A 24982-nucleotide genomic window follows, 5' to 3' on the forward strand; every position below is an offset into this window, starting at 1 on the left:
ATCCGGCTTTAAACTTCGCCACAACAGTATCTCGGACCTGCCTGGTGTGTTCCTTGGTCTTCATGATGCTCTCTGTACTTGAAACAGAACCCTGAGACTATCACAGAGCAGGTGCATTTATACGGAGACTTGATTACATACAGGTGGATTCTATTTATCATTACCAGTCATTTAGGACAACATTGGATCATTCAGAGATCCTCACTGAACTTCTGGAGTGAGTTTTCTGCACTGAAAGTAAAGGGGCCGAATAATATTGCACGCCCCACTTTTCAGTTTTTAATTTGTTAAAAAAGTTTAAAATATCCAATAAATTTTGTTCCACTTCACAATTATGTCCCACTTGTTGTTGATTCTTCCCCAAAAAATTAGAATTTTATATCTTTATGTTTGAAGCCAGAAATGTGGCAAAAGGTTGAAAAGTTCAAGGGGGCCAAATACTTTCACAATGCATTGTATTTATGTTATGTGATATATGACTTTTATAGTAGCCAATAAAGTTTCAATTTTTAATGTATTTATGTTTACATTAATCATTTCTTGGTTATTATTTTTTTGCCATTATCGAATACTTCTTTTGGTGCTCATATTTCATTTTAGCATTTGTGACATTTATATTTAGCGTATTTTTGGCATTTCCTTCTAAAGTAGGTCTTATTTAACTTTGTTAAAGAAATCTTTTCTTAATATTCACAATTTGCTCCAATTTTTTTTCACCAACATCATAGATCACAGTTATCAATACCTTTCCATTCCTTCTTCCTTACTGTCCTTTTACTAAAATGTGTAGGACAGACCAGTCTAAATCATAAATCACTGATTGGTGATGTGCAGTGTATATATCGCTTGGTTTAAGGGTGGTTTCAGTCTGCTTTTTTCCTTCTAGATGTCCAAACAAGAAAGACCCAAGTATCAGAGTGATACAAAATGGAGTCTCCACAGAAGGGCGATTTTCTGTTCATATGTTCAAGTTCATCGGTAATGAAAATCTAGTATATTTGCACTGTGAAGTTAGCATTTGCAACACAAGTAATGGACCGTGCAAACCTGTAAGTATTGTCAACAATGCATCTTAAATACGCTAACTACAGAAATATTTTAGTTTGCATCCACAGAATTTTAGATGTCGGGTATTCTTAAGTTGACTCTTGAGCAGCTCATAGCTCTACAATCTGTTTACAGTCTCCTTACAATCTCCTTACTTCCTTAATGCTTGGGGGGCAGGTGATCCTTCTTGAGTGACAGTTCTGGTGAGTAGCCTCATTCTGCTACAACATGTTATGGACAAGCACATGGCTGAGGAAAGTGAGAGCCATGATTAGAAAAAACTGCTATGGAAACTGCTGATGTTGGGTGCCTGGAGATTATTATTCTACAGTATTGATACGAGCCCTATCAGAACTTGAGAAGGAGGTGAGCAGATGGCTGCTGTATAGAAATATTTGTGCTTGAGAGAGCTGAATAGAATGTTAGGAGTTAACTCCTCATTTTTAAATGTAACGGATATGTAGCTACTGTGCATACTCTGATGGCAGAGCTCTTGGCAAATCAGCTGTACATTATGCAAGCTAGAAACTCATATAGCAGGAGAACGACAGCAGATAGAAAAAGCAAGTCAATTGGAAACTTGCTTACTTTAATGCTCTATTTCAATTTAATAACATGAGTATACTCCTTTAAGCACATAAGGCACAACTACTTGTTTTTACACAGTATATTTAATATGTATTATTGTACTTGTCTTATTATTTCAGTGGGAGATTAGGGAGATGAATAAATGGCTCAGAAATTGGTGTAGGTAGGAAGGAGGGTTTTAGGTTTCTGGAGAACTGAACCTGGCCAACTTCATTGTTGGCTACAGGCTCTATGCTAGAGGTGGGCTGCACCTGAATGGGGAGGGTGCAGCTGTGCTGGGGGGAACATCTCTAGAAGGTTGGAGTAGCGTTTAAACTAGGGACTGGGGGAAGGAAATTTTTGTACAGCTGGGGAAGATAGTGTAGATAGTGACCTGAGCATAAGTAATGAAATTGGGGGGTGGCATGGCGGGAGGGGTTAAGACAGTCAATATGTTAAGTAGGAATAGATGTATAGAGAAATACATAAAGTGCATAAACACTAATTCCAGAAAATGGAAGAGTTAGAATTAATATTGCTGGAAGAAAATTATGATATGATGAGGATAATGGAGACAGGGATGGATGAGAGCTATGACTGAGCTGTAAAAGTTACAGGGCTATACTCTGTTCAGGAATGAAGACACAAATAAGCGCCCCCCTTCCCTGGGTTTGTCTATATGTAAAATCGTCCCTAAAACCCATTGTATTTGATGATATGTGTGAGGCGAATGAAAATGTAGAGTCCCTGTGGGTCTAGATAAGTGGAGGGAGAAAGATTAATAAAATACTGATAGGAGTTTGCTATAAAACTACAAATATATTGGAAGCGGCAGAAATATATCCTCATAAAGCAAATCATGGAGAAGTCATTATCATGGAGGATTTCAACTAACCTGATATAAATTAGAGAGCAGAAACCTGTAGGTCCAGCAATGGAAACTGGTTTTGACAACAATGAAACTGCTAGACCTGATAGTGACCAATAGGCCGGACCGCATATTAAGAATACGGTTTGGGGGCATTTAAGTAATAGTTACATAGGTTGAAAAAAGACCTAGGTCCATCAAGTTCAACCTTTCTCCACTAATGATACATTTTTGTCACTAAATTATCTATAATCCATAGTGATCACAAAATAATATGTTTTCATGTGTGCTTTAATAAGCTGTATGGGGCTAAAAGGACACTAAACTTCAGGAACGCAAGTTTCCAATGGCCACAAGAGAGAGCATGACTGTTATGGAGGGCCAAACCAATAGGATGAAATTAATTCTTCTAAATAATAACATATTAATTAAAATGATTATTTTATATTAATATTAATTGTATCACTTAATATTGAGCAAAATTAAGTATGCTGATATCCCCCTATATACCATATGAGACCACACACAGCCACCCTATATACCATATGAGCCCACACACAGACCACTATATACATTATGAACCCCCACATAGCCCAAAATATACAGTATGAGCCCCCACAGACCCAATGTACAGTATGAGCCCCCACATGTCCCACGTATACACTTATACTGTATATTGAGGGCTATCACTTTAACCCTTGGATTACAGTCGGACCTGGGGTGAGTATATTGGTTAATTTAAATGATTAAAGAATGTGTCTGTTGTATTTCAAATAAAGTGTTTTATTCTTGGTGTGTGTGTTTATTGAACTCTTTACTTACAGGTTTAGTAATTAGGGTGTCTGGTTGACACTTCTTTATCACTAAACCTAGGGCTTGGCGTCAGCGACACCAAATCCCATTACCCCTAATCCCATTACTCCTAATCCCAATTAAATATGAAGTGTAATATCTGGGGCAGCTGAAGGCTGCTAATTTTAGCCTAGGAAGAGGCCATTACGCCAACATGTTCCCTGGCTATTAATAACATCTCACAGCTGTTTGGTTAGCCTTTAGGCTACATCCCCATGATCAGCAACCAGCAGAGCTTTGGACGCAATGTATTTTCGCTGCGTCCAAAACGTTGCATTCTAATGCTGCACTTGATTTGTCAGTACATATGGATCCACAGCATGTAATGACATTTCAATCAGTCAGAATCTGCAGCAGAGACTGACGTTTCCACTACAGAAATTGACATGCTGCGGGTGAGTTTATGCAGCGTCAAAAACAAGCACAGTGGGCATGGAATTTCTTATAAATGATCATCATACACTGTGGGGTGATACTGGAGGCCATCATATAGTGTAGGGGGAATATTGGGGGCCATCATACAGTGTGAGGAGATACTAGGGGCCATCATACAGTGTAGGGGAAATACTGGGGGTCATAATACAGTGTGGGGGGAATACCGGCAGCCATAATACAGTGTGGTGGGGATACCATGGGCCATCATACAGTGTTGTAGGGATACTGTGGGCCATCACACAGTGTTGTAGGGATACCTGGGGGCCATCATACAGCTTTGTGTCGATACTGGGGGCCATCATACAGTGTTGTGGGGATACTAAGATCCATCATATAGTGTGGGGGGAGGCTACTAAGGGCCATCAGATAGCGTCAGTAGAGCTACTAGGGGGCATTGTACATTGGGGGGCTGATAGGGGTCATCATACAGAGGGGGGCCATTGAGGGCTACTGTGAGGCCTATCATGCAGTGCATAGGGAACTGTGGGTCAATCATGCTGTGTATCTGGGAGCTGTGGGGGGCATCATGCTATGTAGAGAGAAACTGTAAATGGGCGAACTCAAGGGACATTCTTAAATGTTAAAGGGAATCTGTTGCCAGGTTTTTTCTATGTAATCTGAAGACAACATGCTGTAGGGGTTAAAACACAGATTGCAGCGATGCATCTCTTATCAAGCTATGTGGTTTTGTTCATCTGTAATGATTGTTTTAGCACCAGGAGCTTGAGCTTATCATTGCTGGAACACAGCAGCACGTGCATGCTAGTCTGACTCCGCCCCTTCTGGGATAAGTAGCTCAGTGTCTATAGACTGTGTACACAGAGAGCCTGGTGAGGGCAGGGCTAGCTTACTGAGCTCTGCTTCATTGCTACATCTAAAAACTCTGATTGTGTCAGAATCACTGCTCCCAGCAAACTAAGTGATACATCGCTGAATCCAGGGTCTCTACCTCTATATCATGCTGCTATCAGATGAGGTAGTGAAAACCTGCTGACAGATTCACTGTAAGTGAGCACTTAAGAAACATAATTGTTATAAGAGTACTCAATATTGTGACTGTCGAATGGGCACACTGGGGGGCTTTATTATTTTCTAGGGGCGAAATGTGGGCACTGTTTGCAAGGGCATTTGCATATGAAAATAATATTTTCTAGGGCTCAATGTTACCATCTGGGGGGCACAAAGGAGGAATTTTACTCTGTAAGGGGCACAGTGGTGGGCATTATGTGGGGTACTAAGAAGATCAGTAATAGAGACACATGAAGCAGCAACTGATCAGCATTGGGGTATCAGCAGGATGATCTGTTTGTACAGTTTAGGAATAGATGGGGACAGTGTTGGAAATGTGAGAAGTCAAATGCATCTTTGTTGTAAACTCTGTAGACGAGTCGTGGCAGGAAGAAGTTGTCAAGCCGGTCTGGGACAGATGGAAAAGACAGTAAAAGTGAACGACTCCATTAGAAAGAACATCACTTGTAAGTCACCATTAGTGATGAGTAGTGTTGAGCATTCCGATACTGAAATATCGGGTATCGACCGATATTCGCGGTATCGGAGTTCCGATACTGAGTTCCGATACTTTTACAATATCGAATACCGGAATCGGAAGTTCCCATAATGCCTGCGCTCTGCAGTGTCTCTGAAGGATGACAAGCTGGATGGCTGCGCTCAGCTTACTGTACTTTTCATTTAGTGTAAAGGATTTATTAAAAAAAATAATAGTGTTTTCATGCACCGTCTCTTAAAAAAAGCCGGCCGGAAATTCAGTAGCGGTACCCGACAATTTAGAATAGAAAGAATAGAGTATAACACATAGATTAGATAGATAAAAACATGTCAGTCACATATATATGAAGTACAGTGACAGTGTTGCTTACTGTACTTGTCATTTAGTGTAAAGGATTTATTTAAGAAAAATAATAGTGTTTTCATGCACCGTCTCTTTAAAAAAGCCGGCCGGCAATTCAGCAGCGGTACCCGACAATTTACAACAGAAAGAATAGAGCATCACACATAGATTAGATAGATAGAAACATGTCAGTCACATATATAAGAAGTACAGTGACAGTGTTACTTACTGTACTTGTCATTTAGTGTTAAAATAAAGGATTTATTTTAAAAAAAATTGGCGTGTGGTTCCCCATAATTTTAGTCTCTAGCAGAGGTTAAGCAGACAGCTGGGGCAGATGTTTTAAGCCTGGGAAGGGGGTAATACCCATGGAGCTTCCCAGGCAACTGATATCAGCCCCCAGCTGAATACCTAGCCTTTACTAGCTATTAAAATGGGGGACCCCCCCCCAAAAAAATGACGTGGGGTCCCCCCTATTTTAATAGCTAGCAAAGGCTAGGCAGACAGCTGGGGGCTGATATTAATAGCTCAGGAAGGGTGCCATGAATATTGGGCCCCTCCCAGGCTAGAAACACCAGCCGTCAGCCGCCCCAGAAATGGCGCATCCATAGGATGCGCCAATTCTGGCACTTAGCCTCGCTCTTCCCACTGCCCTGTAGCGGTGGCAGTGGGGTAATAGGGCTGGGGTTGATGTTAGCTTATAATGCCAGCTGACATCAAGCCCAGGTTAGTAATGGAGAGGCGTCTATAAGACACCCCCATTACTAACCCCATAGTCAAAGTTAAAAAAAAACACAAACACCCAGAATAAAGTCCCTTAATTGAAATAAAGACACAATTCTTTATTGTTCAAAATTAAACCATACTTACCATCACGCCCATTCCAGCTGAAGCCAATGATCTCCTGCAATAAAAGTAAAATAATAAAGCAACATCATCCTTACCTTTCCATGGTTCCCACGACAGCTTCAGCTCTGCTACATTCACATGACAGGCTGGATCGCTGCAGAAAGCTGCCATCCAGCTTGCCATGACGCACACACTGAGAAGCGCAGGCATGCTTGCGCTCCTCAGTGTCTGGCTGTGACAGCATCCAGATGTGCCGAGTTCATGTCCAATGAACTCTGCTCACCTCATGCACGTCACTGACAGCGTGGGAAAATTCTCCTGCGCATGCGGTGAGTGCAGGAGAATTTTCCCACGCTGTCAGTGACGTGCATGGGGTGAGCTCATGTCCAATGAACTCTGCTCACCTCATGCACGTCACTGACAGCGTGGGAAAATTCTCCTGCGCATGCGGTGAGTGCAGGAGAATTCTCCCACGCTGTCAGTGACGTGCATGAGGTGAGCTGAGTTCATTGGACATGACCTCGGCTCATCTTTATGCCGTCACAGCCAGACACTGAGGAGCGCAAGCATGCCTGCGCTTCTCAGTGTCTGCGGGATGACAGGCTGGATGGCAGCTTTCTGCTTAAGCTGGAATGGGCGTGATGGTAAGTATGGTTTAATTTAGAACAATAAAGAATTGCGTGTTTATTTCATTTAAAGGACTTTATTCTGGGTGTTTGTGTTTTTTTGTAACTTTGACTATGGGGTTAGTAATGGGGGTGTCTTATAGACGCCTCTCCATTACTAACCTGGGCTTGATGTCAGCTGGCATTATAAGCTGACATCAACCCCAGCCCTATTACCCCACTGCCACCACTACAGGGCAGTGGGAAGAGCGAGGCTAAGTGCCAGAATTGGCGCAACCTATGGATGCGCCATTTCTGGGGCGGCTGATGGCTGGTGTTTCTAGCCTGAGAGGGGGCCAATATTCATTTTTTTGGGGGGTCCCCCATTTTAATAGCTAGTAAAGGCTCGGAATTCAGCTGGGGGCTGATATTAGTAGCCTGGGAAGCTCCGTGGGTATTACCCCCTTCCCAGACTTCAAACATCTGCCCCAGCCGTCTGCTTAACCTCCGCTAGAGACTAAAATTACGGGGAACCTCGCGCCAATTTTTTTTTTTAATAAATCCTTTATTTTAACACTAAATGACAAGTACAGTAACCAACACTGTCACTGTACTTATTATATATGTGACTGACATGTTTCTATCTATCTAATCTATGTGTGATGCTCTATCTTTCTGATCTAAATTGTCGGGTACCGCTGCTGAATTGCCGGCCGGCTTTTTTAAAGAGACGGTGCATGAAAACACTATTATTTTTTTAAATAAATCCTTTACACTAAATGACAAGTACAGTAAGCAACACTGTCACTGTACTTATTATATTTGTGACTGACATGTTTCTATCTATCTAATCTATGTGTGAAGCTCTATTCTTTCTGTTCTAAATTGTCGGGTACCGGTGTATGCCGCTGCTGAATTGCCGGCTTTTCATCTTTCACTGTGAGCACTGTTCCCATCGATTTGGGCAACCACCTCCCCCAATACATTCTACATTATTGTTAGTTGTTTTCCTTCATGTAGAATTAACCTACAAGGAAAGAAAGGGTTCATTTTCATTCCGATATTTGTGTCCCATTGACTTGCATTGGTTTCCGGTATCGGAATCGGCGATATCCAATACTTCTTGAGTATCGGCCCGATCCAATCCGATCTGATATTTCCTGATATCGGAAGGTATCGCTCAACACTAGTGATGAGTGAACGCACTCGCCACTACTCGGTACTTGCCCGAGCATCATGGTGCTCGACAAGCTCAGCGAGTATTTCCGGGTTGCTCGGGCGGGAACTCGGGTCCCCTCCCTGCATGTTTGGCGCTCTTTAGAGAGCCAATGAACATGCAGGGATTGCCTGCCATGCACTGTAATGCCGTAGCCATGTTGGTTGTGGGCATAACAGTGATTGGCTGGCCGCACAGCGTCATCAGGTCTATATAAGACCTGGAGCCGCCATGCTCATCAGTCACTCCGGATCAGACAGTGTAGGGAGAGGTGCTGCTGTGTCAGGGAGAGATTTAATCGTGTATTAGGTAGTGTAGGGAGAAAAACCGTACATTACACATATCCATCTTAACAAACAGTAGTTTTGAGGACTAACTAATCCATCTGCAGAGATATCAGGCAGGCAGTGTATATAGGCTGGCAGGCAGGGCATATAACAGACTGCAGTGCACATAGGACAAGAGGCTCCATTCCAGTTCTGCCTTCTGCTGCTGTTATATTTCTAGAAATAGGCCCAGGACTCAGGGGCCAGGAATAATTGTTTTTGCATCTTAATCCTCATAATTTGCTTAAAAAGCAATCCAGAGAACGTGTTTTTTCTGTTCCATTTGCTTGTTGGCACTGCAGAATACAGCCAGGTCCTTTCCATATTACAGCGCTAAAAATCCAGCTATTTAAAACTGTGTTTTCTCCGTCACACGGCTCACGTATACATTGTCAGAAAATACTGCCATTTCTGGCCTCCATTAAAGATTTCTTTCAGTGTGTCAGTGAAGCAATTCACAGCTGTTTGCTGTTCAAACTACTTACCTACAGGCCAGGTATTTAAAACTCTGTTTTCTCCGTCACACGGATCACATATACGTTGTCAGAAAATACTGCCATTTCTTGCCTCCATTAAAAATTTCTTTCAGTGTGTCAGCAAAGTTTTTCACACTGGTTTGCTGTGTCAGGTATTGAAAACTGTGTTTTCTCCGTCACACGGATTACATATACGTTTTCACAAAATACTGCCATTTCTGGCCTCCATGAAAACAATTTTTCAGTGTGTCAGTGAAGCAATTTACACCAGATTGCTGTTCAAAATAGTTACCTACAGGCCAGGTATTTAAAACTGTGTTTTCTCCGTCAAACGGCTCACGTATAAGTTCGCTCCAAACTAAGTCATTTGTAGTGAGCGTGGAAGATACTGTCCTCCATTTAAAATGGGCAAGGCACGTGGCAAGGGACGGGGAACTGAACGTGATGGTAATGGTGCATGCAGAGGCCGAAGACAAGGCCGTGGGCAAGCCGAAATTGTGCCACAACAAACACCCACATCTTCTCGCCTGACCTTCCTGTCCCAATTTCTAGGGTACCGCAGCACACCACTAATGAGCCCAGAGCAGTGTCAAAAGGTTGTTGGTTGGATAGCGGATAATGCTTCCAGTCACTTAGCCACCACCACCACCACCCTGTCTTCCACACGGTCAAGTCTCAGTAGCCGTGAGTCTGGACCGCATATTCCTCACCCTGATCCTCCTTCCTCCCATTATGCCAAGTACCCAGAGACAACTGATCCCACACTTGGACACTCTGAAGAGCTGTTCACTTTTCCATTTATAGATTCGGGCCCCTCGCCCGATCCACTTGAAGCGGAGCAAGAGGAGATCGCGTGTAGCGATGCCCAAATATTTGAGCAGCCACGGTTACACGAAGGCGACGGTGGGAAAGTGTCACAAGAGGTGGACGATGATGAGACACAATTGCCAGAAAGTCAGGAGGAGGACCAGGGTGCGGAAGTGGAAGACGAGGTGGTGGACGATATAGTAACTGACCCAACCTGGCAGGAGGACATGCAGAGCGAGGACAGCAGCACACAGGGGGAGGGAGGCAGAGCACCCCAACAGGCAGGGAGAAACAGTGTGGTGGCCGCAGACAGAAGGCAGGCAACTGTTCCCCGTAACACCAACATGAAGGAAGTTGCCAGTACAACTGTTAGGTCTTCCCGAGTCTGGTTGCTTTTTAAATACTCTGCCGATAACCCCAAAAAGGCCATTTGCACCACCTGCCAGGCCATCATCAGCAGGGGTGGCAAAACGACCAGCCTGACCACCACCAGCATGATCAGGCACATGGCAGCAAAGCACCAGACTTTGTGGGCCGAACCCCGGGGTCCACGAACAGTGTCTGCGTGTTTGCAGGTGGCACCATTGCTTCTTCCGCTGTTGTGGATGCAAGCCAATCCCCTGTCGATGGTGCATGCGAAGATGCCTCCTGCCCTGCACCTGTCGTTGCACACTCTCAAGTAGCAGCATCAGGAAGTACGTCCATGTCCTTGTCCCAGCGCAGCGTTAAATTGTCCATACCCCAGTCCTTGGAACTCAAGCGCAAATATGCAGCCAATGCCCCACAGGCCACACTACTAAATTTTCACATTTCACGACTGCTTGCGCTCGAAATGTGGCCTTTTAGGCTCGCGGAGACGGAAGCATTCCGCAACCTGATGGCGGCGGCCGTCCCTTGGTACTCGGTCCCCAGCCGCCACTATTTCTTCCAGTGTGCCGTCCAAGCACGTGTCCCAAAACATTAGCCGTGCTCTCAACAACGCAGTTACCGGTAAAGTCCACCTAACCACGGACACGTGGACAAGTGCTTGTGGGCAGGAATGGTACATCTCGCTGATGGCACACTGGGTTAACATAGTGGAAGCTGGGACCCAGTCAGACCTTGGGACGAAATGCGTCCTCCCGACCCCAAGGTTTGCGGGCCCTAGGTCAATCAGGGTTGCCCCCATGGTCTACAGCTCCTGCAACTCATTCTCCTCAGCCTCCTCCTCTTCAGCCTTCATCTCCGAAATGATCACATCAGTCACAAGCTGGAAGCACTGCAGCACTGCCTCGGCCAAGCGGCAACAGGCTGTGCTGAAGCTAATATGCTTATGTGACGCTCACAGACCTCCCTGGGAAATGGGGTACTCGGAGCCGGGTCAGGTGTTGAGGAAGTAGTCGTGGCCTGGACCCGTTCCGTGCCCAGGGCCGTCACATTAAAAAGGGTAATGGGCTTTCAGTGTTGGTGAGGACGAGTGGTGGAATTGAGACTACGCCACCTGCGGTGTCTGGTGATGCGCCACCAGCGCTGCTAGCAGTCCTCTGAGGCTGGATGTTATGGCAGCTTGAGGTGTTATAACTCCCCACAGGCGGAGCAGGGCCTCAGGGCAGGCGAGTAGGAGGATGGAGGGAGTAGTTATAGGAATACTCTGGTGCCGTGTGGTGCGGTGCAGAAATAAAGAGTCTGGAGGCCTTAGGGGTAGTCTTCCAGGTCTTTTACTCACGTTATTGTAAGCAGCAGCAAGGCTTCTCCCTGCTCCTCAAGGATTACTGCGGTCACCAGAGACGAGGGCTCAGCGCACCCAGGATATTCAGGCACTTCGATCAGGACCCTCTGAGTGTTCCTAAACTGTCCCTTTCAACCTCTCCTGTCTGCGTGCGTGCAAAGGCTGGGTCTCCCTCTGGACTATGCACAGATTTGGGGCACGGCGGCAATTGCTGTTCCGTCCATCCCGCGACGGGATCCACTGTAGCCTTCCGGGCTTCTCTGACCGAGACATGAAGTGGCAAAGTCAGATATCGGGGGCCGGTACCCCTCTTGCAGCTGGAGTCCCTCTGGCTGGGCCAGAATGGAGAGTACAGGTGGCGTACGCCGCTCCATCCGTGCTCCCTGGGATCCTTTTGCTTGTGGAGCTGTCACTATAGCTCCCGACCTTTTTAAGCAAGGGAACTTGACCGGGGTAGAGACACTGTTAACTCATACCTGCTCCTCGTGTCAAGGTCAGAGCACGAGGACCGTGCATCTTCAGCATGCTGCAGGCTCCAACACATGGCCGCTGCCAGCTGTGAAGATCACACTCCATGAATAGGAACTAAGAATCAAGAACCTTGTGCTCAAGATGGCTGGCTATTATTTATCAAATTATGTGTGTAAACTAAAACTGTGTTCTACATCCACTCCCACTACATGGTTCCCCTAACTTTTGGTTTCCCTCACTTGTGATCCTGCTGAAGCAGCACTATGGTGCATACTTGCCTCCCATAGGTCAGGAGTGTGTAGTGTTGAATGTAGATTCAGGGTCCTGACCAGTGCACCGTCCTTACCTGGGTGAGTAGACACTACACCTGCTGACAGGCTGCAGTATCCCCCCTTGTGGCGACCGAACCCTCAGGGGCGCCACATTCCCCCCTGGTAAAACACAGTACGTCCGCGGGCTGCAAAAAGAGTAAAGCCAGGTAAAGACCTTTTATAACATTTTTGTAACAAACAAAACAATCTTCTCTTTATGGGAGGTACTTTGCTTAAACGTTGCATAAATAATATAAAAGTGCAAAATTACAAAAATATAAAAGTATAAAATATAAGATAAGAGACGTTCAATATGGCAGCAGACTGTTTAAAGTGCGGTAGAAGGAGTCAGTTCAGTAGCAAGAGGGACCTGTCCTAAACCCTCAACGTAAGCCCAGGGGTGGCTACAGGGCATGAAGATCCTGTGTTGGGCCTCCAAGAGAGCCACTCCAGACAGGTTTTGCTTCTGAGGTCAGAGGTAGAAGAAAAGACACGGCTTTGCATAAAACCAATAGGAAGCACCTAAATAGATGCATAACTATATACAAGGAAGTTTGTCTGCTGCCATTGTCCGCAGGGACTAATGTCTCTGGAAAACGGTAGAAAAAGAACACAAAATATAAAACAAGTCAACTTTGACTATAACAGCAGCCGGGGGCTGCCTAGTCCATATATTCCCGCCGGGGAAAGGGCTCATTCCTCCCAACGGAGGCTGACCGGCCCTCCACAGGTGAGTGCACTGGGGCATCACTCCTGGACATTTTACGCACATCCAGGGCGTACCACCCCCGCACTCCACTGTGGCGGGTGAAGGACACAAGATCGCCCGGGTTGAGGTTCCGGCCAGGGTGTCCCTTTTTGAGCCTGGTTTCGACGTCCCGCCGGCTGACAAAGACGTCATCCTCATGCTGGGGACTCCTGATGAAGCCCCATCCCGCCTCCCGGTGGAAGCGGACCACCTGCCCTTCTTCACGGGGGCTCGGGTGGGACGCCTCCCTCTGGCGGGCTCTAGACTTGGCAGCTTTGGCCCGCACTCGGAGCTGCTCACATCGAACCTCCTGTTGTTGCTGCTCCCGGTCGAGTTGGAGGATCTGTTGGAGGCACTGCTCCCTTCTCCTCTCTTCAGCCCGGGTCTCCCGGGGGAAGCCTATCAGGTCGCCCCCCTGGTTGTCCCAGGCCCACTCTTCTGCCGCCGGGCAGGTAACGGTGGGGGCCGGAAGCGGCGTTAGGGGGTGCTGCGGCAGGCCCGAGTGCGCGGACCATTCCGGGTTGGGGCCCGTAGATGCCAATGCAGGCCCGGGTTTTTCCGGAACGGGAGGTGGGAGACCACGGAGGTCTCAGGACATGGCGGCAGCTTGGAGCTCCGGGGCCAGGGCTTGCTCCCAGGTCACTGCGCCGGGCAGCAGGTACTCGGACCACAAGTCCAAGAGGGGTACGGTTTGCTCAGTGGCCGGGGTAAGGATTTCTAACTCACCCGGCCCTAGGCCGCAGGTGCCCTCCGGGAACTCCTCTTCCTGGCCTGCTGCTCCTTGGCGGAGGGTTTCACTCTCCCGCAGTTGCTCCTCCTGAAGCCGCGCAGCCGCCTCCATACACCTCCGGGCCAGGTTTCCCGGTCCGGAGCTGGGAATCAAAGGAACTCCCGGATTTGGGTGAAAACTGGCTCTGTCTCTACCGGTGCTGGCAGCCGGGCCAGCCGCAGAAGGCTCTTGCTGAGTTCCCTCCGTGGTGTCCATGACTGCTTCCAGTGGTGGCAATGCTGGGACTGTAATGGATGCACCTTGTTGTTTTCCTCTTCTCCACCTCTTTTTGGGGCGGCTCCAGGGTGGCAGGCCGACTGGCACTCCCCCGGACGTCCCCTCCGGGGTGATGGACACTACCCCGTGGACAGTCTCTAATGGAAGGGGCGGTCTGCTCTTTTGGCGCCATTGTGGAGCCAGGCCCACAATGGGAGGTGCTAAGACGCTGTCCTTTCTGCACATTATGGCGTCCGTTCTTCTTGGGCGGGCTCCATTTTAAGTGGAAAACGACAGTCTATTGAAAAAGGTGCGCAGTACCCGGTAGCAATGGGCAATCTTCTTCCGTTGCTTTGGGCACGCAATCCTGCCGACTACGCCAGTTATGTGACGCTCACAGCTCTCCCTAGGAAATGGGGTACTCTGAGCCGGGTCAGGTGTTGAGGAAGTAGTCGTGGCCTGGACCCGTTCCGTGCCCAGGGCCGTCACATTAAAAAGGGTAATGGGCTTTCAGTGTTGGTGAGGACGAGTGGTGGAATTGAGACTACGCCACCTGCGGTGTCTGGTGATGCACCACCAGCGCTGCTAGCAGTCCTCTGAGGCTGGATGTTATGGCAGCTTGAGGTGCTATAACTCCCCACAGGTGGAGCAGGGCCTCAGGGCAGGGGAGCAGGAGGATGGAGGGAGTAGTTATAGGAATACTCTGGTGCCGTGTGGTGCAGTGCAGAAATAAAGAGTCTGGAGGCCTTAGGGGTAGTCTTCCAGGTCTTTTACTCACGTTATTGTAAGCAGCAGCAAGGCTTCTCCCTGCTCCTCAAGGATTACTGCGGTCACCAGAGACGAGGGCTCAGCGCACCCAGGATATCCAGGCACTTCGATCAGGACCCTCTGAGTGTTCCTAAACTGTCCCTTTCGACCTCTCCTGTCCGCGTGCGTGCAAAGGCTGGGTCTCCCTCTGGACTATGCACAGATTTGGGGCACGGCGGCAATTGCTGTTCCGTCTGTCCCGCGACGGGATCCATTGTAGCCTTCCGGGCTTCTCTGACCGAGACATGAAGTGGCAAAGTCGGATATCGGGGGCCGGTACCCCTCTTGCAGCTGGAGTCCCTCTGGCTGGGCCAGAATGGAGAGTACAGGTGGCGTACGCCGCTCCATCCGTGCTCCCTGGGATCCTTTTGCTTGTGGAGCTGTCACTATAGCTCCCGACCTTCTTAAGCAAGGGAACTTGACCGGGGTAGAGACACTGTTAACTCATACCCGCTCCTCGTGTAAAGGTCAGAGCACAAGGACCGTGCATCTTCAGCATGCTGCAAGCTCCAACACTTGGCTGCTGCCAGCTGTGAAGATCACACTCCATGAATAGGAACTAAGAATCAAGAACCTTGTGCTCAAGATGGCTGGCTATTATTTATCAAATTATGTGTGTAAACTAAAACTGTGTTCTACACCCACTCCCACTACATGGTTCCCCTAACTTTTGGTTTCCCTCACTTGTGATCCTGCTGAGGCAGCACTATGGTGCATACTTGCCTCCCATAGGTCAGGAGTGTGTAGTGTTAAATGTAGATTCAGGGTCCTGACCAGTGCACCGTCCTTACCTGGGTGAGGAGACACTACACCTGCTGACAGGCTGCAGTATCCCACCTTGTGGCGACCGGATGCTCAGGGGCACCACACTTAGGTGAAAAAACGCACAATGCTGAAGAGTTGTGGACAGCTCTGAAAGAGCAGGCAGATCTGTGGCTCACACCGCTGAACCTACAGCCTGGCATGGTCATGTGTGACAATAGCCAGAACCTGGTGGCGGCTCTGAGGCGAGGCGAGCTCACACACGTACCATGCCTGGCCCATGTGCTTAACCTCGTGGTTCAGCGGTTTCTCAAATCCTACCCGGAGCTGCCGGATCTGCTTGTTAAAGTACGCCGCCTGTGTGCCCATTTTAGAAAGTCAGCTACAGCTTCCGCCACCCTTGCAGTGTTTCAGCAGCGTTTGCCGCTTCCGGCTCACAGACTGGTGTGTGATGTCCCCACGCGTTGGAACTCTACACTGCAGATGTTAGGAAGGATTTGTGAGCAGAAGAGGGCAGTTGTTGAGTACCAGCATCAACAAGGCCGTCGGTATTCAGATCAGACTCCACACATAAGACCTCAGGAGTGGACATGGATGTCAGACATATGTACCATCCTCCAAAACTTTGAGGACTCCACCAAGATGGTGAGCGGCGCCATAATTAGCATCACCATCCCGCTTCTCTGTCTTCTGAAACGCTCTCTGCTCACAATCAAAGAGGATGCATTGCAGGCGGAGCACGATGAGATGGAGCAAGGAACCATACAGGGTGATTACACACAGCCAAGCCTCATCTCATCCAAACGTGGATTGGGTGACAATGAGGAAGAGGAGGAGGAGGAAGGACAGGAGGTAGTTTCATTCACTATAGACGGTACTATCTGCACAGCTGTCATACCGTCTGTTCAGCGTGGATGGCCAGAGGACAGAGAGGAGGAGGAGGAGAGCATGGTCAGTCATCCTCTTGGTGAGGACACGGAAGTCTTGCCTGTTAGTAGTCTGGCATGCATGGCTGAGTTTGTCACGCTGCCTTTCCCATGATCCTCGCGTTCTCAAAATTTTGGGTGACAGCCATTACTGGTTGGTGACACTTCTAGACCCACGCTACAAGGAGCACTTTATATCTCTTATTCCTGAGGCGGACAGGTCTACAAAAATGGGGCTGTACCAGAAGGCCCTTGTTGTGGAACTATTAAAAAAATTCCCATCTGAAAACACTGGCGGCAGAGGGCACACTTCGTTGGACAACCAAGGAGTACAGGCAAGAGAGACACAACTTCAATCCAGCAGAGGCAGGTGAACATTGTCAAAGTTCTGGGAAAGTTTTCTCAGACCCTCCCATCGGACAGGCCCTGAGGCGCGGGGTACTCTCACAAGGAGTGCAAAGTTTGGGAAGATGCTGAGGGAGTACCTTGCCGACCATACCAACGTCCTCCGTGATTCCTCTGTGCCTTATAATTATTGGGTATCCAGGCTGGATACGTGGAATGAACTGGCTCTCTATGCCTTGGAGGTCCTGGCCTGCCCTGCCGCCAGCATTTTATCAGAGCGGGTTTTTAGTGCCGCTGGTGGAATTATAACTAATAAGCGCATCCGCATGTCAACTGAAAATGCTGACAGGCTGACTCTTATAAAAATGAACAAGGGCTGGATTAGGCCAGACTTCTCAACACCACCGAATGATAGCAGCGTAACATAAACTCCAATCCAGTGTCTTTTCTTGAGAGGTGTATTCCCATGCACCTTTTCACATCCACACATTGGTATACGCTTCCTGATTTTGGCTATTTGCTCTTGTCCTCCTCCTTCTCCTCATCCTCCACCACCATATCACCAGGGTGACCGTGGTCCGTGATGCAACACCCACCTAATTTTTTTAAAGGGTGTTTATGATGCCCGTAAAAACATTTTTTGATACAGTATGTTCATGTATACCCCCCAGGGGTAAATAGGCAATACAAGTATAGGAGGCCCGCTCCTTTCTAATGGGAACATTTTTTTATGAGGCCCTCCTCCACGTCTCTTCCAAGGGGCATTGAAGTGCCTCCAAATTTTTGTCAGCCCTTGCATTCACTGCATAGGACAACACTATGGGAGACTCTCTCCTTTCTAATGGGAATTTGTTGTTACTGTGGCCCTGTTCTATGTGTCTTTAAATTCTTAGTGGGGTTTTTCCTAAAATTGTCAGCCGTTGGACTCACTGCATACCCTATAACTGTATAGCAGACTCTCTCCTTTCTAATGGGAACATGTCGTACCTTGTTACTGTGGCCCTGCTCTGTGTGTCTTTAAATTCTTAGTGGGGTTTTTCCCAAATTTTGGCAGCCCTTGCAGTCACAGAATGGGCATTAGCACTTATAGGAGACTGGCTCCTTTATAATGGGAACATTTTTTTTACTGAGACCCTCCTCTATGTCTCTTCAAAGGGGTATTGGGTTGCGTCCAATTTTTGGCAGCCCTTGCAGTCACTGGATGTGCAATAACAGTATAGGACACCCACTTGTTAATAATGGGAACAACAAAGCATAGCCGGCTGATGGCTCTCTAACAATAGCTAGGGCTGACTGCTGGCCTTTTAAGAATAGTAAGGGCCGTCTGATGTCCCTATAAAAATAGGCTTTATGACTTTCAGAGTCCCTCCCTCCAGAGTCCCTCTAGAGTCCCTCCATCATAAATAAAACAGGAAGTGTCTGATGATGTGTCACACACCACATTGCCAGATAAGGTTGTAAAATGTTAAAATGACATTTCCCGGCCCGGTGAATGCATTTGTCTTAAAAAAAAAACGTTTAAAAAAAACAAAACAATAGACGGGGTAGATACGGTTTCCCTCTATGCCAGTCCTTTCACCGAGCTAAAGAATATGGCTGTGGTGAAATACAACTCCCACTGAGAAGCTGTTTCAGATTGAAAAACATTGTGCCCAGCAGAGGATTTGATTCTGAGGGCTAACCTTTCTCCCCCGCTCAAGAGCCCCATAGCAGCTGCAAAGTTAGCGCTATCATGAACTTTCCTGCGGTAGAAGCCAAGGCACACCAGAGGATTCTCTGGTGGGACCATCCAACCCTGCCGAGAAGCAGTCCTGGCTAAGAAAAGTGTGTGGAAAGGTTCCCGGACACTCTATGGCTGCTTTTTTAATGTGGATCAGCCATGCTTATGCATGTTATTTCTCAAACTGCATTACAGATCAGGCCATTGTCCAACTCTGTATTCAAGAAATTAAATGCGCAAAGAAAGATGTGTGTGTGTCAACCACCGACAAGGGCGAGTTGATGTTGGACGGGCTGCCATTGCTTCTGCAATAAGCTGCATACAACTGTCAGCAAAAAAAAGTTGTGGACTGGCTCCGTACCGTCCCTGGCCACATTCACCTGTCCACGTGTTTGTGGGTAGGCGGTCCTTCCCAGTAAGTGCACTGGGGGGGGGCACGGGTAATGTTGTGGGACCCGTGCTTGTGGAAGGCGGAGGCGATACCGGGAAATATAGTGGCGGCTGGGGACCGAGTATGGACACCCGGCCGCCGCCGGCATGAGGTTGTGAAAAGCTTCCGCCTCCACGAGCTTAAAAGGCCATATTTCAAGTGCAAAAAGCTGCCCAGAAATCTGGCAGTTTAGTGTTGCGGCCTGTGGATGGGTGGGTGGCTGGCTGCATACTTGCACTTTCATTCCAAGTAACAGAAAACTAAGCAGATGGTGGCCTCTATCATCATCATGGCCTCTCTTCGGCATTATGAACTCTCCTGAAGGAGAAGCCAGGGCCCGCTGGAGGAGTCTCTGGTTCTCTGGTGGGCCCGTATTTCTCAAACCGCATTACAGATCAGGCCATTGTCCAACTCTATATTCAAGAAATTAAATGTGCAAAGAAAGATGTGTGTGTGTGTCAAAGCACCACCGACAAGGGCGAGTTGATGTTGGACGGACTGCCATTGCTTCTGCAACAAGCTGCATTACAGGACTTCCTGTGAGAAATGACATGCAGGGTAGATAGGGTTTCCCTCTATGCCAGTCCTTTCACCGAGCTAAATACAACTGTCAGCAAAAAAAGTTGTGGACTGGCTCCGTACTGTCCCTGGCCACATTCACCTGTCCACGTGTTTGTGGTTAGGCTGTCCTTGGCAGTAAGTGCACTGGGGAGGGCACGGGTAATGTTGTGGGACCCGTGCTTGTGGAAGGCGGAGGAGATACCGGGAAATATAGTGGCGGCTGGGGACCGAGTATGGACACCCAGCCGCCGCCGGCATGAGGTTGTGAAAAGCTTCCGCCTTCACGAGCTTAATAGGCCACATTTCAAGTGCAAGTGACTCGCCCCCTGGGCCGTGGGGCACCCGGAACCGGGCCTTCTGTACGATGCTGGGGGTAGTAGTGGCAACCCGATCCCGTGGCTCAGGGTGGTCAGACCAAGTTGTGGCAGTCTATCAATCAGTGCTTTAAATGTCCGACTACGCCACCCGTGGATTGCGGTCAGGGATAACCGCCGCTGTGAGGCAGACCGCTGAGGCTGGTGTTGGTGTGCAGCACAGGGGTAGGATAACTCCCCACGGGAAGAGTGTAGCCTCAGGGCAGTGTATAGGGAGGATGGGGGTGATGGTGCAGGCGCAGCAGAAATCACACAGAGTCCAATGATGCAGTCCAGGGTCTTTTACTCACAGTTGTTATCCCAGTCACTTCTGTCAGCAAGGACTGCCCGAGCCGCGCTGCGTCCACCAGGTGAGGAGCTCGGTCAACCCTCAGGCAATTCAGGAGTATGGCACAGTACTCCCTTCTGTCCTTTATATGGCCTCTCGTGCCCCACCAGTGTCCTGACTTCTGTCCGGCTACCACGGACCGTGTCGGGTAAGCGTTGGCCTTCACTTCCCGCTATCCTATATGGTGCTTTCCTAGCTGGTTTAGTGGGGGGTCGCACCAAAAAATGGTCGCAACTTCCGGTTCTTGGCTGAAGGTAGATTCGCCTCCACCAACTTAGGGATCCGGTACCTTTCCACAGCCTGACCCTTCCACCCGATATAATGGGGTATGCAACGGTTGCTGGCCGTTCTGCACTCTTAGGGTCCCTTCTGCCTTCTTGTTTCTGGAGCCCTTCCACTCCTCTGTCTCTTCTCCTTCCTTCTCCTTCTTCTCGCTGGCCCCGGCCTTTTCTCTAGGCCTGCCTAGTGGAGCTGAGCTCAGCCTGAGCCGCTGCTCCCGGTCAGCTCTCTCTTCCTTCTGCTCTGACTGGATCCCTCTCCCAGAACTCCCTCACTAAGATGGACCCCACCTTTTATATGTTTTTCGGTGTCTGAGCTCAGGTGACCTGCACCCAATGAGCTCCTTCCTGTGCTCCAGAAACCGACCCCTTTCTGCTCCTACACCACTGGGTTCTCTTCCCCCCTCCCCACTCCAGCCAGGGACATAGTCAGTTGTGCCCACATCTGGGAGCACCGTCGAGCTGTCCCCCGGAAATGGGGTGTTTGTGTGTGTGCAGCTAACTGAGCCCTGGTCCACACTCCATCCTTACCTGGGAGTGGAATATCACACCTCTGGGTGAGGTGCAATACCCGTGGAGCAACCGAGCCCTCGGGGCGCTACATTCCCCCCTGGTAAACCACAGCACATCCTCGGGCTGGAACAGAGCAAAAGACAATTCAAAAACATGCAAGTTTTTAGAATGCATTCATATATAAAATTATAAACCATTATTACTCATCCCTTTATGGGAGGCAATTTTTCTCTTTTAACGTTACTGGCACATTTTCTCTTTCAGCAATATTTTAAGACTTTCTTCACATATATAAAACATTATAAAACTCTTTTCACTTTTATAACCACATCTGTCACATACAAAACATTTTTCTTATAAACATTCTTCATGTAAAACTTTTGTTAACTGGTCACAGTGCGCTTTGCGACCAGGTGTCCAACTTTCTATAAAATGCAAACTTGTAAACACAAACATGAGGGACCCACTCGTAAACCCTCAACAAAGGCCCTGGGGTGGCTGCAGGGCATAGCCGATCCAGCTGCTGGACCTTGTCTTCGGCCACCTCTAACGGGTTTTTGTTCTGAGGTCAGTTGTTGTAGTTTCTTATAAAACCAGTAGGGGGCACTTTAGGAAGTGCAACTATTTACAGAATTGACCGCTCCCAGTCCTCGGCCAGATAGTTCACTAAGTTGGCTGCTCCCAGTCCTCAGCTGGTTATTCACACGACATACAGGCAACAGTCCACATCCAGGGTGAACCTTTTATATGTTTTTCTGTGTCTGAGCTCAGGTGACCTGCACCCAATGAGCTCCTTCCTGTGCTCCAGAAACCGACCCCTTTCTGCTCCAACACCACTGGGTTCTCTTCCCCCCTCCCCACTCCAGCCAGGGACATGGTCAGTTGTGCCCGCATCTGGGAGCACCGTCGAGCCGTCCTCCGGAAATGGGGTGTTTGTGTGTGTGCAGCTAACTGAGCCCTGGTCCACACTCCATCCTTACCTGGGAGTGGAATATCACACCTCTGGGTGAGGTGCAATACCCCTGTAGCAACCGAGCCCTCGGGGCGCTACACAAGCAGCTGTCAAAAATTTGGCAGTATAGTATTGCAGCCTGTGGGTGGCTGGCAGCCTGCATGCTTGCGCTTGCATTGCAAGGAATGGGGTAGGGACAACTGAACGCTGCAGTGGGACAAGGACGTGGACGGTGATTGTTGCAAGTCTGCAACGACAGGTGCATGGCGGGAGGCATCTTCGCATGCGCCAAGGATCACTTATGATGGGCACACTTTTAGGCAGTGACCTGGAAGTCAGAGATGCTTCCAGAGGTCTTTGCCGGCTGTTCCCATGTCTTTTCAGCACTGTATGCATGTGTCTGATGATGTGTCACACACCACATGGCCAGATAAGGTTGTAAAATGTTAAAATTACATTTCCTGGTGAATGCATTTGTCTTGGTTGAAAGCAATGCAAAATTGCAAAAACGCATCAAAAACGCAACATGTGAACATAGCCCAAGGTGTGGAGGAGTATTTTTGGTTTTGGTTATTTGTTTTGCCGTCTATACAAGTCATTACCCTGGAAAGGATGTTCCTTAATATATTTCCCAGGAAAATCCATTTTGGTTTCGTTTTTGTATGTTTTATTGTGAGTCCGTAAAAGTGGCGTAATACTCTGACAACGTTGTTAACAGCAGTGACCTGGCAGTCAGAAATGCTTCCAGGGTTCTTCCCCATGCTGTTCCCATGTCATTTGAGCACTGTTCCCATCGATTTGAGCAATTTTTAGGCCCTCTGCAGACCACCGGGGGGAGCAGCCTGAAAAATGCTTGAGTTTCCCATAGACTTACATTGGGCTCGTTGCTCGGGTCGAGCACCCGAGTATTCCAATTTGCTCGACCCGAGCAACGAGTACCCGAGCATTTTAGTGCTCGCTCATCACTAGTCACCATCAATACCTGTACTGTAATCTCTTAGATGTTATGCAGAACTGGTATCAACCACTATATGGTCACTATACAGCGATAATATCAGTGTTAATCTTTGTATGGACATTTTAAGCAACAGCATAGTCATCTGCTGAGGTTCCCCTATACCTATGATTAGGTTACCTCAAGGGGGGGCTCACTCAGATGTTTTGCCCCCCTTGAGCTGAAACCCAGCTACACCTCTAAGCTTTTATGAAGAGTTAAGTTCCATACTGAACCAGGGAAACGCAGTGGATATTGTCTATATAAACTTTTCAAAAGCATTTGATACGGTGCCACACAAAAGGCTAGTACATAAAATGAGAATAATGGGACTAGGGGAATATATGTGTAACTTGGTTAACAACTGGCTCAGTTATAGGAAACAATGGGTAATTATTAATGGAACACACTCGGATTGGGTCTCAGTTATCAATGGACTGCCACATGAGTCAGTAGTGGGCCCTATTCCTTTTAATATATTTATTAGTGACCTTGTAGGGGGCATACAGAGTAGAAGATTAATATTTGCAGGTGATGCTAAACTCTGCAGGGTAATCAACACAGAGGATGATAATTTAATATTGCAGAAGGATTTATGTAAGCTGGAGGCTTGGGCTGAGAAATGAAGTTTAATATAGATAGATGTAAGGTTATTCACTTGGGCAGAGAAATAAAATGTTTAATTATGTACTAAATTGTAAAGCACCAGGTAAAACTGTTGCTGAAAAAGACTTGGGTGTAGGGATGGACAACAAACTAAACTTTAATGACCAGTATCAGGCAGCTGCTGCCAAGGCTAGATGAATAATAGCATGCATTAAACCCTTTACGACCTATGATGTATAGGTACGTCATAGGTCGCCTCCCGCTCTTTGGTGCGAGCTCCGGCGCTGAGCCTGCACCTTTTCAGGAACTTGGCAGCTATCATATGCCCTTCACGGATGGAATCGCGATCCACCCACGGCTGTTAATATGTTAAATGCCACTGTCAATCTCTGACAGCGGCATTTAACATGCACACACTGGAAGCGCGTCATTAGACCCGCCCATCGGCGCCCCTGTCACATGATTGCAGGGCGAGATGTGTTGGCATGACAACCCGGGGTCTGCAGGAAACCCCTGTGGTTGTCATTGCTGATCTACTATGAGCGCCGCCTGATGGCCGGCGCTCATAGTAGATGAGCATTTTTGCTAAAAAAAAAAAAAAAAAAAATGGAGCCATTTTCGAGACCCGTAGCATCTCCATTTTTCAGGATCTGGGGCTGGATGAAAGCTTATTTTTTGCGCACTGAGCTGACGTTTTTATTGATACCATTTTGGGGTAGATCCGATGTTTTGATCGCCTGTTATTGCATTTTATTGCAATGTTGTGGCGACCAAAAAAAACGTAATTCTGGAGTTTTTAATTTTTTTCTCGTTACACCATTTACCAATCTAATTAATTCTCTTTTTATATTGATAGATCAGGCAATTCTGAACGCGACTATACCATATATGTGTATGTGGTTTTTTTTTTATTGGTTTATTTTGAATGGGGCGAAAGGGAGGTGATTTAAACTTTTATATTTTTTAACATTTTTTTTTACTTTCTGCTTGCTTCAATAGTCTTCATGGGAGACTAGAAACAGCACTTGCCTCATCGGCTCTGCTACATACAGGCGATGAGCAAGATGAGCAAGATTGCCTGTATGTAGCAGATTTGCTCACTTGCTATGAATGCTGACCACTGGGCGGCACTCATAGCGATCAGTACATGACAACCACTGGGGTCTGCTGCAGACCCAGGGTTGTCATGCCCACCCATCAGTGACCCGCGATTACGTGATGGGGTCACCGATGGGCGGGGTAAGTGACGCGCTTCCGGCGCGGCGC

The 24982-nt window shown here is 47.8% G+C and overlaps 1 long non-coding RNA gene across 1 annotated transcript in view; it reads left to right on the plus strand.

The window, feature by feature from the left end:
* Positions 1 to 912: 912 nt before the first annotated feature.
* The window catches only part of LOC141160928 (uncharacterized), a 39460-nt gene continuing 15390 nt past the window's right edge, over positions 913 to 24982 (plus strand). Inside the window, exon 1 of the long non-coding RNA XR_012250577.1 lies at positions 913 to 1049. This is a non-coding gene — a long non-coding RNA (uncharacterized lncRNA). The remainder of the gene's footprint in view (positions 1050 to 24982) is intronic.

This window comes from Phyllobates terribilis, unplaced genomic scaffold, assembly GCF_046119375.1.
Source record: "Phyllobates terribilis strain yellow unplaced genomic scaffold, ASM4611937v1 Scaffold_9__5_contigs__length_417890890, whole genome shotgun sequence".
In the NCBI taxonomy this organism is placed as follows: Eukaryota; Metazoa; Chordata; class Amphibia; order Anura; family Dendrobatidae; genus Phyllobates; species Phyllobates terribilis.